The sequence below is a fragment of the Aethalodelphis obliquidens genome, unplaced genomic scaffold (assembly GCF_003676395.1).
Source record: "Aethalodelphis obliquidens isolate GAN/ISIS:26980383/991018 unplaced genomic scaffold, ASM367639v1 scaffold77, whole genome shotgun sequence".
Classification (NCBI taxonomy): Eukaryota; Metazoa; Chordata; class Mammalia; order Artiodactyla; family Delphinidae; genus Aethalodelphis; species Aethalodelphis obliquidens.
This window is the reverse complement of record NW_020838021.1, coordinates 324,186-340,219: the sequence shown is the minus strand read 5'-3', so window position 1 is coordinate 340,219 and position 16,034 is coordinate 324,186. Positions and strand designations below refer to the sequence as shown.

Here is a 16,034-nt window from a genome sequence, read left to right as displayed (position 1 = left end):
ACCTATGGTCAACTAATCTATGACAAAGGAGGCAAGGATATACAATGGAGAAAAGACAGTCTCTTCACTAAGTGGTACTGGGAAAACATGACAGCTACATGTAAAAGAATGAAATTATAACACTCCCTAACACCATACACAAAAATATCCTCAAAATGGATTAGAGACCTAAATGTAAGAACAGACACTATAAAACTCTTAGAGGAAAACAGAGGAAGAACACTCTTTGACATAAATCACAGCAACATTTTTTTTGGTCCACCTCCTAGAGTAATGGAAATAAAAACAAAAATAAACAAATGGGACCTAATGAAACTTAAAAGCTTTTGCACAGAAAAGGAAACCATAAACAAGACGAAAAGACAACCCTCAGAATGGGACAAATATTTGCAAACCAAGCATCGGACAAAGGATTAATCTTCAAAATATATAAACAGCTCATGCAGCTCAATATTAAAAAAACAAACAACCCAATCCAAAAATGGGCTGAAGACCTAAATAGACATTTCTCCAAAGAAATACAGATGACCAAGAAGCACATGAAAATCTGCTCAACATCACTAATTATTAGAGAAATGCAAATCAAGATTACAATGAGGTATCACCTCACATCAGTTTGAATGGGCATCATCAGAAAATCTACCAACAACAAATGCTAGAAAGAGTGTAGAGAAAAGGGTACCTTCTTGCACTGTTGGTGGGAATGTAAATTGATACAGCCATTATGGAGAACAGTATGGAGGTTCCTTAAAAAACTAAAAATAGAATTACCATATGACCCAGCAATCCCACTCCTGGGCATATACCCAGAGAAAACCATAATTCAAAAAGACACATGCACCCCAATGTTTATTGCAGCTCTATTTACAATAGCCAGGTCATGGAAGCAACCTGAATGCCTATCGAGAGACGAATGGATAAAGAAGATGTGGTACATATATACAATGGAATATTACTCAGCCATAAAAAGGAATGAAATTGGGTCATTTGTAGAGACGTGGATGCATCTAGAGACTGTCATACAGAGTCAAGTAAGTCAGAAAGAGAAAAACAAATATTGTATATTAATGCACATATGTGGAACCTTGAAAACGGTACAGATGAACCAGTGTGCAAGGCAGAAATAGAGATACAGAAGTAGAGAAAAAACGTATGGACACCAAGTGGGGAAAGCGGTGGGTGGGGTGTGTGTGATGAATTGGAAGATTGGGATTGACATGTATACACTGATGTGTATAAAATGGATGACTAATAAGAACCTGCTGTATAAAAAAATAAATTAAATTAAATTTTAAAAAAAAGAAATAAAAGGCCTACATGTAGGGAAAAAAAAAAAACAGTGTGGTTGGTGCTGGCACAAAAACAGACACATAGATCAATGGAACAGAATAGAGCACTCAGAAAAGAACCCACACTTATATGGGCAACTAATCTACAACATAGGAGGCAAGAATATACAATGGGGGGGCTCCCCTGGCGGCGCAGTGGTTGAGAGTCCGCCTGCCGATGCAGGGGACACGAGTTCGTGCCCCGTTCCGGGAGGATCCCACATGCCGCAGAGCAGCTGGGCCCGTGAGCCATGACCGCTGAGCCTGCGCGTCTGGAGCCTGTGCTCCGCAACGGGAGAGGCCACAACAGTGAGAGGCCCGCGTACTGCAAAGAAAAAAAAAAGAATATACAATGGGGAAAAAACAGCCTCTTCAGTAGCTGGTTGGGAAAACTGGGCAACTACATGCTAAGGAATCAAACTGGACTACTTTCTCACATCATAGAAAAAAATAAATTCAAAATGGATTAAAAACTTAAATGTAAGACCTGAAACCGTAAAACTTGCAGGAAAAAACAGGCAGTAAGCTCTTTGACATCAGTCTTAGCAATATTTTTTTGCATATGTCTCCTCAGGCAAGGGAAGAAAAGCAAAAATAAACAAATGGAACTACATCAAACTAAAAAGCTTTTGCGTAGTGAAGGAAACTATCAACAAGAAGAAAAGGCTACCTACTGAATGGGAGAAGATATTTTCAAACAATATATCCGAAAAGGGGTTAATATCCAAAATATACAAAAAACTCATACATCTCAACATCAAAAAAAAAAAGAAACCTGATTAAAAAATGGGCAGAGGATCTGAATAGACATTTTTCCAAAGAAGACATACACATGGCCAGCAGACATATGAAAAGATGCTCAACATCACTAATCATCAGGGAAATGCAAATGAAGCCACAATGAGTTATCACCTCATACCTTTCAGAATGGCTTTTATCACAAAGACAACAAATAACAAAAGTTGGCAAGGCCATGGAGAAAAGGGAACCCTCCTGTACTGTTGATGGGAACGTAAATTGGTTAAGCCACTATAGAAGACAGTTTGGAGATTCCTCAAAAAATTAAAAACAGAACTACCATACAACCTAGCAATTCCACTTCTGGGTATTTGTCACATGAAAACAAAGACAATTAGAAAAGATATATGCACCCCTATGTTCATTGCGGATTATTTAAAATAGCCAAGATATGGAAGCAAGCTAATTGTTCATCAATAGATGAATGGATAAAGAAGATGTGGTATATATATACCCACAATGTAATATTACTCAGCCATAGCAAAGAATGATATCTTGCCATTTATGACAATATGGATGGGCCTAAAGGGTATTACGCTAAGTGAAATAAGTCAGACAGAGAAAGACACAAATATTGTATGATTTCACTTATATGTTAAATCTAAAAGACAAAATACATGAACAACATAACAAAAGAGAAACAGAGTTATAGATACAGAGAACAGGTACTTGCCAGAGGGGAGAGGGGTGGGAGGAGAAAAGAAATAGGTGATGGAAATTAAGAGGTACAATCTTCCAGCTGCAAAATAAATGAGTCATGGTTATGAAATGTACAGTGTGGGGAACATAGTCAATAACTATGTAATATCTTTGGTGACATATCATAACTGGAGTTATCTTGGTGATCATTTGAAATGCACAGAAATAGCGAATCACTATGTTGTATAATAGGAACTAACATAGTGTAGTAGGCCAATTATGTTTCAAAAACAAACAAACATAAACTCATAGAAAAAGAGATCAGATTTGTTGTTACCAGAGGTGAGGGGTGGGGGGAGAAGGAATTGGATGAAGGCAGTCAAAAGGTACAAGCTTGCAGTTATAAGATAAATAAGTACTAGGGATGTGATGTAGAATGTGGTAAATATAATGAGCACTGCTGTATGTTACATAGGAAAGTTGTTAAGACAGTAAATCCTAAGAGTTCTCATCATACACACAAAACAGTGTTTTTTTCTATTTCTTTAATTTTGTATCTATATGAGATGATTGATGTTCACTAAATTTATTGTGATAATCTTTTCATGATGCATGTAAGTCAAACCATTATGCTGTACACCTTAAACTTATACAGTGCTATATGTCAATTATATCTCAATAAAACTGGAAGAAAAATATTTAATGGTTAGAAAAAGGATGTGTTACTAGTAAACTAAAAGATGGAAAATAGAATAATAAAAAACACATCATACTTAGTGACTCACTTCCAAATAATAGAGTATGGGAAAGGGAAAAAAATAGTGTCTTTACTGTGGAGTAACCTGGAAGGCACCACCTTGGTCAAGGTTAATATAACCAGTGATAAGTCATGTTGATAGCATGTACCCTTTGATATGATGTGATGAGAAAGGCACTTTATCTCTGTGGTATTCTTTCTCAAACCCAATATCCCAATCTAATCATGAGGAAAACATCAAAGAAACCCAAATTGAAGGATATTCTACTAAATACCTGACAAATTCTGCTCAAAAATGTTAAGGTCATGAAACACAAAGACTGAGGAACTGTCACAAATCAGAGGAGAATAAGAAGACATGACATGGGCTTCCCTGGTGGCGCAGTGGTTGAGAGTCCGCCTGCCGATGCAGGGGACACGGGTTCGTGCCCTGGTCTGGGAAGATCCCACATGCCATGGAGCGGCTGGGCCCGTGAGCCATGGCTGCTGAGCCTGCGCGTCCGGAGCCTGTGCTCCGCAACGGGAGAGGCCATAGCAGTGAGAGGCCCCTGTACCGCAAAAAAAAAAAAAAAAAAGAAGACATGACAACTAGATGCAATGTGGTAGTGATGATTGGATCCTGAAGCAGGATCCTGAAGAACATCAAAAGAAAAACTAGTGAAATTCAAACAAAATCTGAAGTTTAGTTAATAATATATATTTTTTTATTTCAACAAATGATAACATTAGAGGAATCTGAAACTGAGTGAGGAGTATATGGGAACTTTCTGTATTATCTTTGCCACTTTTCTGTAAATCTAAAATTATTCCAAAATTTAAAGTTTATTTAAAACAAACTTCATAAATCCAAAAGTAGACAAGAAAGGGAAAAGAGGAAACAACAGATATGACAGATAGGAAACAAACAGAAGGATGGCAGACATAAACTTAAATGTGTCAAAAATTACATTAAATATAGTAATTGGATTAATATTCCAATTAAAGATATGGTCCAATTCTATGAAAAAATCAAACACATGCTGCTTGCAAGAAACACATTTTATTTTATTTGCAAGAAACACATTTTTTAATGTTTGGATGTTCACAGTTTACACTTTTTATTTTTTAGTTATATAAGTATTTTTGGCCACGTGGCATGCAGGATATTAGTTCCTCTACCAGGGATCGAATCCATGTCCCCTGCAGTGGAAGCACGGAGTCTTTTTCTTTTTTTTTTAATATTTATTTATTTGGCTGCATCAGGTTGTTTTTTTTTTTAACATCTTTACTGGAGTATAATTGCTTTACATTGTTGTGTTAGTTGCTGCTGTATAACAAAGTGAATCAGCAATACGTATACATATATCCCCATATCCCCTCCCTCTTGCGTCTCCCTCCCACCCTCCCTATCCCACTCCTCTAGGTGGTCACAAAGCACCGAGCTGATCTCCCTGGAAGCACGGAGTTTAACCACTGGACCACCAGGGAAGTCCCAGGAAACACATTTTAAATGTCAGGATACAAAATGGTCAAAAATAAACAAATAGCAAAACAACATATCATGCAAGCAGTGAATCAGGATAACTATATGAAAATCAGACAGAATAGACTTTAAAGGAACTGGCATTATAGAGATACAGAGGGTCTTTTCATAATGACAAAAGATTTGATTCAACAGGAAATGATAACAATCTTAAACTTGTATATACCTAATAACACAGTCAGAAAATACATAAAAAGTGACAGAACTAAGAGAAGAAATTTTTTAAATTCACAATCAAATTAGGAGATTCATACACATCTCCCCCAGTAATTGGCAGAAAATGCAGATAAAAAACCATTAAGCATATAGAAGAGTTGAACAACATGATCAACCAACTTGACCTGACAAATACAAAACACTATACCCAACAACTAAAGAATACGTATTCTATTCAAGTGTAAATGAAACATTCAACAAAATTGACCATACTATGGGCCATAAAGCAAGTCTTAACAAATTTCAGGGACTTCCCTGGTGGTCCAGTGGTAAAGAATTCGCCTTCCAATTTAGGGGACGTGGGTTCAATCCCTGGTCAGGGAACTAAGATCCCACATGCCATGGGGCAACTAAGCTTGAGCGTCTCAACGAGAGAGCGTGCATGCAGCAAACTACAGAGCCCACGCGCTCTGGAGCCCGTGCACCACAACTAAAGAGAGAAAACCCGCATGCCACAACTAGAGAGAAGACTGTGCGCCAAAACGAAGAGCCTGCGTGCCACAATGAAGAGCCTGCACCACAACGGAAGATCCCACATGCCTCAATGAAGACCCCACGTGCCACAACTAAGACCCAATGCAGCCAAAAAATAATAGAGAAAATAAATATATTTTTTTTAATTTCAAAGGACTGAAATCATATAGAGTATTTTGTCTGACCACAGTAGAATTAAGCTAGGAATCAATAACAAAAATATAGGAAAATCTTTATTTGAAGATTATATAATACATTTCCAAATAACTCAGGGATCAAAGGAGAAATAAACAATAATGAAAAGGTAAGTCATACAAAAATTTATGGGATCCTCTTAAAACAGTGAGGAAATTTAAAACATGAAAGGCAAATACTAGAAAAGCAGTGTTTTAGCCACAGTTCCCCATGAAAGAACCTCACTTAAGACTTTGAATGCAGATAGTTTATTTTGGAAAGTGATATCAAGGAATAGGAGTGGGGGACTTGGATGGGTGGAAAAGGGAAGAAGGGAAAGCTAACCCAAGGGTACGAGGTTACCAATCTGATCACCACCATGGCCAAGTGGGGTTCGATCTCACCAGGGAACCTGTGAGGAAACATGTGGAACATAACAGAATTGTCCATGGAAGGAACAGAAGAGAGAAGAATTTATCCACAGACTCACCTCCAAGGGAGAGAGTTGTCCTATGGGGAGTTAATACCCTTCCACTTCCAAATTACATATGCATCATAACAGCTAAGTGAATTCTAGCAAGCATCCCAAAATGTGGCCCCAGAGTAACCCTAGAACCAAAAGCAAAAAATAAGTACTCCAGATGAGGTGAACTACTGTCATTTTACACCTGTACACAGCTGGATGCCTCAGCAACAACTGGAATAAAAAAGTGGGCAGACATATATGAAGAGAGGTGCAAGATATGTCCAATAGAAGGAAAAGAAAGGTTAAAGACATTTTCAGATTAAAGATAGGTGAGAGAATTCATCAGAAAGAGACCCATACTGTGAAAAATGCTAAAGTGAGTTCTTCAGGTGGAAAAGAAATAATACCAGATAGAAATTTAGATATTCAGAAAGAAAGACTACTGAAAATGAAAATACGTAAAGTAAATATTTTAAAAATCTATTTTTCTTTCCTTAATTCTTTAAAAGCCAACTAATTGTTTAAAGCAAAAAAAAAAAACCATGAATTGTGAGGTTTATAATACAGGAAGAAGTCAGATATATGACAACAGTAACACAAAGGACAAGAAGAAGTGAAAATAGACTTATGTAGTTGTAACATTGTTATATAATATGTGCAATTGTACAAGTTTAATTCAGGTAATCTGTGATAAATTAAGGATACCTATTATAATCCCTACAGGAACCACTAAAAAAATTATACAAAGAGTTATAGCTAGAGCCAAATATTTATATTATATGTATTATATTATATTACTAGTTATAGCTAAAGCCAAGTATAATGGAATACTAAAATATATTAATCAATCCAAAAGAAGATAAGAAAGGAGGAAAAAAGAAATAAAAACAGAGGGGATAAATAGAAAACAAAGAACAAGATGCTAGTCTAAAAGTCAACTGTATCAATAATTATATTAACTATAAATACCAATTAAAAGGCAAAGATTGTCAGACTGTATCTGAAAAAAGTATGACTCAACTATATGACGCTTACAAGAAATATACTTTAAATAGAAAGGAAGATAGGTTGAAAGTAAAATGATGGAAAAAAATACCCCATGCAAACACTATGTATAACAAAGATGGGGGACTTCCCTGGTGGTGCAGTGGTTAAGAATCCGCCTGCCAATGCAGGGGACATGGGTTCGAGTCCTGGTCCGGGAAGATCCCACATGCCATGGGACAACTAAGCCCATGCGCCACATCTACTGAGCCTGAGCTCTAGATCCCGCGTGCCACAGCTACTGAGCCCACACACCACAACTACTGAAGCCCATGCGCCTAGAGCCCATGCTCTGCAACAAGAGAAGCCACTGCAATGAGAAGCTTGCGCACCGCAACGAAGAGTAGCCCTCACTCACCGCAACTAGAGAAAGCTGGAATGCAGCAACGAAGACCCAACGCAGCCAAAAATAAATAAATAAATAAATTTATTAAAAACAAAACAACAAAGATGGTACACCTCCATTAATATAAGGCAAGACACAATGCACTTCGAGACAACGAGTATTACCAGAGATCAGAAATAATGAGTATCATTTCATAATGACAGAAGAGTCAACTCATCAAGAAGACATAACAATCCAAAATATGAATGAAGTTAATAACAGAGCTTTAAAATACATGAGCAAAAATGGACAGAATTATGAAGATAGACAAATCCATAATCACAGGCAAAGATTTTAATATCCCTCCATGGGTATTGATACAAGTATACAAAAAAATCAGTAAAGCTATGGAAGATTTGAACATTATCAACTAATTTGACCTAACTGATTTATATTTCTAGAATGCTATACCCAGCACCTGCAGAATGCATACTCTTCTCTAGAATACATGGAACATTAACCAAGATAGACTATATGCTGGGCCATAAAATATGTCAATAAAGTTAAAAGACTTAAAATCTTAGAGTGTATATTCTCTAACAACAAAGTAATTAAATTAGAAATCAGTAATAAGATACCTAGAAAATCCCCCAAATGATTGTTTCTGCTTCTAGACAGGAAAGATTAACAGATACCGGATTTACCCTCCCATCTGAAACAACCAAAGAAACTAGACAATATATATGAAATGGTTGTCAAGACACTGGACATCAGATAACAAAGTACAATGATCTCTGATAGGTGGGGAACAAATGAGGGTAGCCTTACAATTTGTCCATCTTACTGCCTGGAGAGAGATTCTAGGCTGTGGCACACGAAGGAGGAAGCCAGGTTGATGGCAGCAGACTCCCAAAGTTGAGATGGAGCTGAGAGTCTAGAGACAATATGGTGGCTAAAGTTGTCAGAATAGAGGACCAGAGCGAAGAAAGCTGCATAGAAAGAGAATTTCAGAAATCTTCAGAGGGTCCTCCTCAAGGATCCATCTGAGTACTGACCAGATGGACCAGCACATGTGTATGAGGAAACTACCCAAGGCTGGGGAAAGAACCATCCAAAAGGATTAGAGGTAACAGTGGCTGGTACTCTAACAAGACCAGGAAAGTTGCCTGTTCTCACCAGCTAGATTGAAGAGCTCGAGATTCATGGATCATTGGGTAGAGTACACAGAAGGGTCTTGCCTCACAGTGGGGAATAATTAGCACTAGACTAAGCACTACTCTGGTCCCACATAACAAATCCTAAATGCAAGACCCAAAAGGATCAACCTGTGTCCAAGTAATTTAACTGCATCCCAAAACATAATTTAAGAATATTTATAAGAATACAAAAATATATAGCACTCAACAAGGTAAAATGCACAATGTTTGGTATCCAATCAAAAATTACTAGGTGTGTTCTAAAATTAGATTGTGGTGATGATTGAACAATCTTATGAATATACTAAAAATATTGAATTGTACAGTTTAAATGAGTGGAATGTATGGTTTATGAATTACACCTCCAAAAGTTGTTTTAAAAAATGACTAGACATCGTGGGACTTCCAGAATGGCCCAGTGAGGACCTTTCCAAATCCTCTCGCCCCAAAATAATGATAAAACTGGACAAATTGTCAAAATCAACCATTTCAGAACCCTGGAAATGAACGAAAAGCATACAACACATTGAAAAGTGTTTGTACAAGAAAAGCTGCTGAACGGCAGCAAGAACAGCAGGATCTGTAGTATTTTGACTTGGGGCTGCTCCCATGTCCCTACTTCCAAGGTGCAGTGACCTTGAGGACCAGAGAACTGGCAGTCTCATGGTAGCTGAAAGGGCTGACCCAATCTGAAGCTCTACAGAAAGCCTCATGCCCAATAATGATCTTAGGGGAAAATAATCAGGGAAGGTCAGTGTCACAGCTGCCTAAGGCTATGATACTGGTTAGAGCAAGCAACAGACCAGTCCGAAATTTTAAAAGGAGATCTGGAAAATGAGACCAACCATAGGTGCTTTGATAAGCCCTCATTTATTCCAGGGGATCTGGAAGGTTATGTATCAATACACACACAGGGCTGCACACATGCTCAGGGGAGACCAGAGATGGCCCCAGTTATCTATTCACTCATGGCTGACTTTGAGGCCGTGTATAAGCAGAAAGTGAAAATCAGAGATTTTTTAACTGCCTGAACTTAGAATGAGTGTACCAACACATAAATAGATTCCCTAGGAAAAAGGATGGAAAGCCTTACAGGCTAAAGTGTTTAAGCAAAATCTTGGACCAATAACTGGCGTACCACTAAACTATGATGACCCAGGGGTTAATTCTAGGTAGCTAGGCTTAAAAATGAGAATGAGGGAAAAAAGAAAGAAAAAATAAGGGCAAGATCATTCTTTAACACCATACACAAAAATAAGATCAAAATGGATTAAAGACCTAAATGTGAGACCCGACACTATAAAACTCCTAGAGGAAAACATAGGCAGAACACTCTCTGACATAAATCACAGCAATATCTTTTTTGATCCGTCTCCCAGAATAATGAAAATAAAAACAAAATTAAACAAATGGGACCTAATTAAACTCAAAAGCTTTTGCACAGCAAAGGAAACCATAAATAAAACAAAAAGACAACCCACAAATTGGGAGAAAATATTTGCAAATGATGTGACTGACAAGGGGTTAGTCTCCAAAACTTACAAACAGCTCATGAGGCTTAATATCATCAAAACAAACAACCCAATCAAAGAATGGGAAGAAGACCTAAATAGACATTTCCCCAAAGACGACATACAGATGGCCAAGAGGCACATGAAAAGATGTTCAACAGTGCTAATTATTAGAGAAATGCAAATCAAAACTACAATGAGGTATCACCTCACACCGGTCAGAATGGCCATAATCAAAAAATCCACAAACGATAAATGCTGGAGAGGGTGTGGAGAGAAGGGAACGCTTCTACACTGTTGGTGGGAATGTAAATTGGTACAGTAACTATGGAGAACAGTATGGAGGTTCCTTAAAAAACTAAAGATAGAGCTACTATATGACCCTGCAATCCCACTCCTGGGCATATATCTGGAGAAAAACATAATTTGAAAAGATACATGTACCCCAATGTTCATTGCAGCACTGTTTACAATAGCCAAGACATGGAAGCAACCTAAATGTCCATTGACAGAGGAATGGATAAAGAAGATGTGGTACCTATATACAATGGAATATTACTCAGCCATAAAAAAGAATGAAAAAATGCCATTTGCAGCAACATGGATGGACCTAGAGATTGTCATACTGAGTGAAGTAAGTCAGAGAAAGAGAAAGTTCATTCTCTAAGTCTGTGAGTCTGTTTCTGTTTTGCAAATAAGTTCATATGTATCATTTCTTTTTAGATTCCGCATATAAGGGATATCATACAATATTTCTCAAAACTACCTGACCATGCCTTCCAGGAACTGGGCGCATTGGCAGGGCCATCTCAATAATCAAGGGTATGTAACTCCCTGGCATCCTGGGATCTCATGAATCCAGTCAAAGTTCCTACTGGGTCCTGTCTTCAGGTTCTGGAAGCTACAAGGAGAAAGCTCCTCCATCAGATTTACCAGTTGCTGGTGCTCTAAGGCAGCCCCTGTTCTACTGAGTGGAGACACAGGGGTGAGCACAAGGAAATGCTGGATCGGGAGTGGGCTCCTCCCCCTCCCCCCATGCCAGGCCCCTCTGGTTCAGCCCCAGTGCCCTCTGCTCTTGCCTCCTCATGTTTCTGCCTCAGAGGCTTTATTGGTCCCTTCCAGGAAGCCCTTTCCTCCTGTCTGAACTAGAACCTCATCCCTATGGCTGAGAAAATTCCAGGCCCTAACCTTCTGTGATTTCAAGACTGGGACCAGACTCAGAGCTGAAAGTTAAACTAGCTCAAAAAATGTTTGGAGATAGAGGTTTCTGTCCACCCTGTGAACAATGAAGTGGTCCCCTGAGCCCAACCTTACCCTGAATTGTATGGTGTATATAATTATTTTGTTATTTTGAAATTCTTTTTAAACATGGAGAGAATAAATGAGCAATATATCTGCCGATCATAGGTAATAAATGTATTATTTTGTCAAAAAAAAAATAAAATGGATAACCAACAAGGACCTACTGTTCCTTTTCCTACAGGGAACTCTGCTCAATGTTATGTGGCAGCCTGGATGGGAGGGGAGTTTGGGAGAGAATGGATACATGTATATGTATGGCTGAGTCCCTTTGCTGTGTTCCTAAAACTATCACAACATTGTTAATCAGCTATACTCCAATATAAAATAAAAAGTTTTTTAAAAAGAATTTTAAAAAAACAACTGAGCAGAGATTCCAGTTCTCACACTCTACAGGGGAAATAGACACTACATAATTAGTCCAAGCACATCACTAAACAAAAATAAAAAATTAAAATTAAAAAACAAAGAAACAAGGTGCAGCCCATACACAGAAAAAAAAAAGCAGCTTATATAAATTGTCTCTGGGAGGGTCTAGGTGATAGATTTAATACATAAAGACTTCAAATAAGCTATTATAAATATGTTCAAAGAACTAAAAGAAGCCACGTTTGAAGAATTAAAGGAATATATGATGACAATGACTTCACATAGAGAATATAAATAAAGACATACAAATTATAAAAAAGAAATGAATGAAAATTCTGGAATTAAAAGGTACAACAACTGAAATGAACAATTCACTCAAGGGGCTCAACAGCAGATTTGAGTTGATAATAGAAAGTAGATCATCTGAAACATTGTAAATCAACTATACTTCAATTAAAATTAAAAAAGGTAGATCAATAGAGATTATCTAGTCTAAGGAACAGAACGTAAAAAGAACGAAGAAAACTGAAGAACCTCACAGGCCAGTGAGACACCATCAAACTCACCACGTATGCATAATGGGAGTTCCAGAAGAGAAGTGGAGAAAAAAGGGACATAAAAAGTATTTGAAGAAATAGTGGGTGAAAACTTCTCAAATTTCATTTAAAAAAAGATTAATCTACACATCCAAGAAGCTCAATGAATTCTAAATAGCACAAACTCAAAGATATTCACAGCTAGAGAGATCATAGTCAAACTGTTGAAAGCCAAAGCCAAAGAGAGAAACTTGAAAATAGTGAGAAGAAAATTATGTGTCATATACAAAGGAACCACAATAAAATTAACATCTGACTTCTCATCAGAAACAGTGGAGACAAGAAGTCAGTATTATGACATATTCAAAGTGCTGGGGGAAAGAAGCTCAACCAGGAATTCTGAGTCAGTTCACCATACCAACAGCTCATGACAGCACTTTCTCATCCCCAGCTTCTGGATGTCCCTTCAGGTCTTCTGCTCCAAGCTGTGCTGAGGGGAAGGGTGTGGGAGATCTCTGACCTGACACTATGGGGGGTGAAAGAAGTGACACCTTCTAAGGCATGAGCACTGACCTCCTTAAACTGGAGTTATTGGAAGAAATCCATATGAAAGACTTAGTACAAATCTCAATACTTGAAATAAGACAAAAGGTAGCGGAACTGGAAGCCAAACTCAGTACTGACAACAAAGGCAGTGAGTGGAAAACCTGTTATGAGACACAACTTGAACAGAATGATCAACTAGAAAAGCAAGTTGTTAGTCTCAGAGAGAAAGTGGAAAAAATTCCGTGGAAATCCTTCACATAGACTATCTTCTATTCATGTCTATGAGCGGATGCCAGTGGAATCCTTAAGTACATTACTTAAACAGCCAGCAAAAGAAAAAAAGAGCCTTGAAAATCAAGTAAAAGACTATGTACTTAGACTGGAACGAGAATCAAAGGCTTACCACAAGATCAATGATGAACGTCGTATATACCTAGCTAAAATGTCTCAGGTCTCTGGCTCACACCAAGTTTCTAAAAGACAACCAATGAATCAACTGCATACAATGAAAGAGAATCCAGTGAAAACAGAAGGATATAATCCAGCTAATCAGAAAATGGTAAATGCCAAGAGAGGACCAGCAAAAAAGATTACAAGATCAAATCATCTTCCAAAACTCAATCCATAATTCCAGAACTGGGTGGATTTCTATTTCTTCCCCTTTTTCATTTGTAATATTCAAATTGTGAAGTTACTGCTCGACACATTTTTCAGGTGATGAGATAGATAAGAAAGAGCTATTAAACCTCTTTAGCTCCTCTTCCAGAAGTGTGTTCCTTTGTCACCTGAAAGTAATTTTCTTAGTAATTTAGTCTAGTTTCAAAAATTATTTTAGAAAGTAATTTTAGTGACCCTAAAATATGTACTAGCAGAACTTAATGATTCTTTTTTTTAAACATCTTTATTGGGGTATAATTGCTTTACAATGGTGTGTTAGTTTCTGCTTTATAACAAAGTGAATCAGTTATACATATACATATGTTCCCATATCTCTTCCCTCTTGCGTCTCCCTCCCTCCCACCCTCCCTATCCCACCCCTCCAGGCAGTCACAAAGCACTGAGCTGATCTCCCTGTGCTATGCGGCTGCTTCCCACTAGCTATGTACCTTACGTTTGGTAGTGTATATATGTCCATGCCTCTCTCTCGCTTTGTCACAGCTCACCCTTCCCCCTCCCCATATCCTCAAGTCCGTTCTCTAGTAGGTCTGTGTCTTTATTCCTGTCTTACCCCTAGGTTCTTCATGACATTTTTTTCCTTAAATTCCATATATATGTGTTAGCATACGGTATTTGTCTTTCTCTTTCTGACTTACTTCACTCTGTATGACAGACTCTAGGTCTATCCACCTCATTACAAATAGCTCAATTTCGTTTCTTTTTATGGCTGAGTAATATTCCATTGTATATATGTGCCACATCTTCTTTATCCATTCATCCGATGATGGGCACTTAGAGAACTTATGATTCTTAAAATAGCCTAGGAAACAGGAAGGCTGTCATCATTACACTTGCTTTTAATAATATATCCATTATCTACTCTGATATTAACATTGCTATTATATTTGGTTTCTAGTTGGCTGATAGCTAAAAATGTGAGTTCATCAAAACTGCTTGCTATTTTAGGCTATATCATGCTCATTTTTTTAAAGGTTTAAACAAAGGGGCAAATCAAATGCATTTTAAACTTTGACTTAAAGCATCATGGTATTGCAGAAATAGCCTCCAATCAGGAATCAGCTTGGTTATAGTCCCTCTCTGCTGTAAATTTATGAGAACTTGAGAAAGTCTCTTCACCTCATCTTTATTTTCCACACCTGTAAGATAAATGAGGCAAACTATGCAACTTCTCAGCCTTCTTACCATTCTAGAAAACCAATACTCATTCAACTACTACAAGGACCTGCCACTTAGTACATGGTGATTTAAGTCATTTTGTGATGTTTATTAATTCACAGTGATGGCCTAGTTTTTTGGAGCAAACTTTGTAAGTGTTCACAATACTCAAGTCAAGTCTAGAAATGGACATTGAACGAGGGTAGGAGAAAGGTTCTTTTAAGGCATTTAGAAAATGTATCAAATTCTCTTATTCATGTTTAGACTGTTTTTGCAACTGTCACATTGGTCTACAATATACATATAATTTATTTCCCCAAGTTAATAAGTGAAACTGTTAGCCTTTAAATTTCCAGAAACCATCCATTGGTTAGTATAGTTTCTAGCTAATGTTGTTCTCACCTTATATCCTAAAACCTAAATTCTTTTTATTCAGAATCACCAGTAATGAATACCAAATGCACTTCTGTATCTCTATAGATGTTCCTTTCTTTAAGGAAGAATGCATAAATTTCATATAGCCAAGTAATTCTTTTATATGACTTTAAAATGTAATGCAGTGAGGGACTTCCCTGGTGGTACATGGTTAAAAATCCTCCTGCCAATGCAAGGGACACCGGTTCAGTCCCTGGTCCAGGAAGATCCCACATGCCACAGAGCAACTAAGCCCGTGCGCCACAACTGCTGAGCTTGCAATCTAGAGCCCACGAGCCACAACTACTGAAGCCTGCACGCCTAGAAACTGTGCTCCGCAACAAGAGAAGCCACTGCAATGAGAAGCCCACACACCACAACAAAAAGTAACCCCTGCCCACCACAACTAGAGAAAAGCCCGCGCACAGCAATGAAGACCCAGCACAGCCAAAAATATAAATAAATAATAATAATCAGAGGAAAAAATGAAGATTTGGGGTCCTTTTTTTGTTTAATACTGAAATATGTATTAACATTAGTATTTAAGTTGAGAATTCATAAAGCAAAACAGCAGTAAACAATATTTA

The 16,034-nt window shown here is 37.6% G+C and overlaps 1 pseudogene across 1 annotated transcript; it reads left to right on the top strand.

Annotated features, from left to right (window-relative positions):
• The first annotated feature begins 13,351 nt into the window (after positions 1 to 13,351).
• LOC113612458 (coiled-coil domain-containing protein 169 pseudogene) lies at positions 13,352 to 13,828 on the top strand (annotated as a pseudogene). Its single transcript, XR_003429859.1, has one exon. The product of XR_003429859.1 is annotated as a coiled-coil domain-containing protein 169 pseudogene (transcript).
• Positions 13,829 to 16,034: the final 2,206 nt, after the last annotated feature.